Genomic DNA, 3,775 nt, shown 5'->3' with positions numbered 1-3,775 from the left:
TGGAATTCTTTTGGGGGGTGGGGCTTCTGTGGCTTTTATTTTTGCATGTAAACCACTGGGGGGAGTCTTGATGGTGTGAGCACCCTAGAGATTAGGCTGGCGTTCTGAGGGCTCCAGACACTAGCTGGAAAGTCAGGTGACAGAAACAGTGAATCAGACCGATCACATGATTACAAAGCTGGGGGTTCCAGAAGGGCTCCAGGTGGTCAGGGGTGGACATCTAAGGAAGCAGTAACATGGGAGGGGCAAGCACTGGGCCAGCCTTGAGCTGCCTGGATGACATCAGGGACAGAGGATCTGGTAGCTCCAGGGATCTTCAGTCCATGCCTTACTTGGCCAGGGGTTTCCTGAAGGACCTGCCAGCAAGCTTGGCTTTGCTGCCCAGCTCCTCCTTGATTCTAAGGATCTGATTGTACTTGACCAGGTGCTTAGATCGGCAGGGGGCACCAGTCTTGATCTGCCCAGTGCAGAGCCCCACCACCAGGTTGGCAATGAAAGTGTCCTCAGTCTCCCCAGATCAATGGGACACCATGACACCCCAACCATTGGACTGGGCCAACTTAAACGCCTGCGGAGACTTGGTCACAGAGCCAATCTGGTTCACTTTGAGCAGGAGGCAGTTGCAGGACTTCTCACCTGCAGCCTTGGCGATCCGCTTAGGGTTGGTCACTGTGAGGTCATCCCCCACCACCTGGATGCCTGCAGTAGCTGTGAACTTCTGCCAAGCATCCCAGTCATCCTGGTCAAAGAGATCTTCAATGGACACCACTGGGTAGTCCTTGATGAAGGACTTGTACAGGTCGGCCAGCTGGTCGGGTGTGATGTACCGGCTGGCATCATCCGGAGACTTGAAGTCCAGGTTATACTTGCCAGTCCTGTAGAACTCGGAGGCAGTCACATCCATGCCGATGACAACCTGGTAAGTGTAGCCGGCCTTTGCAATGGCAGACTTGAGCAGCTCCAGTGCTTCTTTGTTCTCCAGGATTTTAGGTGCGAATACACCCTCATCATCCACATTGGTGGCGTGATGATGTTCTTCAGGTTGTGGTAAACCTCTGCTCCAATGCGCATGGCTTCCCGGAAAGAGGATGCCCCCACAGGCAGGATCATGAACTCTTGCATGGCCAGCTTGCTGCCAGCGTGAGAACCATCCTTGATCACATTGAAAGTTGGAACGGGCAGAATGACTTCAGGGTTGCCGGCCAAGTCAGCATTGTGACAGTAAAGGGGCACCCCCTTCTCCACCGCACCAGTCTTGCAGACAGCCAGGGACACTCCCAGGATGGTGTTTGCACCAAACTTAGATTTATGCTCCGTGTGTCCATCTTGATCATCAGCTGGTCAATCTTCTCCTGCTCTACAACATTCAGTTTCTTGCTAACCAGAGCAGGTGCAATAGTGTTCTTGATGTGCTCAACAGCCTTTGGGACACCCTTCCCTATGAAGCGGGTCTTATTGTCTCGGAGTTCTAGGGCCTCGTAGATGCCAGTGGACGCACCGCTGGGCACCGCAGCACGGAAGAGACCTTTTGCGATGTAGAAATCCACCTCAACGTTGGGATTCCCATGGGAGTCAAAAATCTCTCTGGCATGGATCTTGAGAATGGACATGGTGAAGTTCTGGCACTAGAATCACTGCAGAGGAAGGAAAGAGGGTCCTGTAGACACCGAAGGGAGTCTTAAGGACAGACCTGAGTGGCGTGGAATTCTTCTTGTGGAGCAGGTTATAAATTCAACCAGAGAGAAGTTAGTTATCTGTTGGGGTCCCTGCAGGTATTGTAGAGAAAAGCAAACCACAGGAAGAGAGAAGAATGAAAACCCAGTACAGATTGACTTCTTCAACCTGGGTAAGACACTTGGGAGTATAATAACAGGCAGATTATTCCCAGTGAATTAAAGCTCATTTAATTTTGAAAAGAAGGTTTCCTGGAGTAATACAATCTCTGGTGCACAAGGAAGTGTAATTACATTGAAACTCAACTCAGGGTATATGCCATTTCTTCCAAGAAGATGAGTTCTAGAGATAGGCAATCTAGGCTAGCTCAAGGGCCTAGGGGTCTGGTCTGCTCTCAGTCATACAGATAGCATAGATGGCATTTGGGCTATTATTCTCCTCTGATCCTGATTGGAAGAGCTTGGTATGGCTTGGTCTAATAGATATGCCTATCACCAGATTCTTGATCACTTCCAATTCTCAGTCTTCTGGATGGAAGACCAAGTGTTTCATCATTCCCACTGGAAAGAAAATCCTGTGGCTTAACATTCCTGGTTTCTCTGGAGATCAGTGAACACAAGGACCCTGTGCTACGCACCCAATAATTTACTTAATAACAATCAAGCTGTCATTGCACCAGTAAGAAGATCTTGCCTAACACATTAGTATGTTGGCATGCTAGGTCCATTGTTACCTTTTTGACAAGGAAATGGTACCCATGAGCTCTCAGCAGTGTGGTTGCCTGAAGACCTGCACAATGACATCAGTTGATGTGACAATGAAAATAGGGTAAATCCCACAAGGTTGCACTCCTATGTACAGCGCTACAGATTGTCAATTGACGCTGAGTGAGGAAGAATAGGTTTCCTTTAGGAACACAGTTTTGTATGGGTTGGCCAAACTGAAGTAAGTGGTTAGTCCTGGACACACATGCGTATGAGTGATCCTAAGTATAACAATAATAATTAGAAGAGGAGCTCATGGAGAGGAGGCGATGGAAGAGGTGGGGAACAGTGTGGGTAATATAGATAAAATATGCATGTGTAAAATTTCAAGAAATTTTTTAAAAAGGCCATTGATTTATTTTTTCTCCCTGGAAGCCTATATAGCACCTTCCTGGGACTGTGAAACTAGCCACCAGGAAAGAGGTTTTCTGGTCTGTTAATGATGTCTCCACATTATACAGCTAAGCTACCTTCATCAATAGGGTCTTGTCATGTAGTGACGATGGTAAAGAAGAGTAATGGCAATAGCCCATGTCATTTTGGGGTCCTCTAGAGCTTTCCTAAGCAATAACAGGTAGGGAGGTATGCCATCCATTGCACTGTGATATTTGTTTAATAACCACCATACTTTATAGAAATAGCACTGTCCATGCATGTGGAGTAATTCTATTAGGACTATTTTTTCTTAAAGGAAAGTTATATTTTGAAATTAGTCCATTTACTGGGGGAAGATTTCCATAAGGCACATTCATGAGTCCTTACTTTTGGTTAACCTGCTTACTGTTCCTCCTCTGCCCATCTCCCCAGCCCAGCTCTCCACCCTTAAAACCCTAATATTTATTCCTCTTCTTTTATATCACATACATGCAATCTGCAATCTCTCTGATTATACTTTTAATTGGGTTGTGAGCCTGAGCTAGTAGGCTTCCATACGGCCTTTCAGAATCCTTCCAAACTCCCGTGTCTTTTTTGTTCCTGTTTTTCTGGCCTATCTTCCACATTCCTCCTCTACCTTTGCTTTACCTACAATGTACTGTCCTCCTCCCGTAACTATAACTCCTAACAGTGCCTTTCTAGTTTCTTGGCTTCCTCTTCGGTGTCAAGACTAACACTCAAACCAAACATGTGAATCTAGGATTCAGGCTTCTGCTTTTTGAGCCCCAGTTACCCACTCATTGTTATTTTTCTTATCCCATCCATTTATATGCAAATTTCATGGTTTCAGTTTTCTTTACAAATGCTCATTACTTCCTTGAGTATATGAACCACATTTTCCTCTTCTATTTAGTTGTTAGTGGACATCTAGATTGATTGCATTTTCTAGCTGCCGTGAATAG

General features: G+C 46.3%; 1 pseudogene; it reads right to left on the bottom strand.

Annotated features, from left to right (window-relative positions):
• Positions 1-328: 328 nt before the first annotated feature.
• On the bottom strand, positions 329-1,610 carry Eno1-ps13 (enolase 1, pseudogene 13; annotated as a pseudogene).
• Positions 1,611-3,775: the final 2,165 nt, after the last annotated feature.

Source organism: Rattus norvegicus, chromosome 17 (genome assembly GCF_021556685.1).
Source record: "Rattus norvegicus strain SHRSP/BbbUtx chromosome 17, alternate assembly SHRSP_T2T, whole genome shotgun sequence".
Lineage (NCBI taxonomy): Eukaryota > Metazoa > Chordata > Mammalia > Rodentia > Muridae > Rattus > Rattus norvegicus.
Note: the sequence above shows the minus strand (reverse complement) of the source record. Positions and strands in the feature narration are given on the sequence as shown.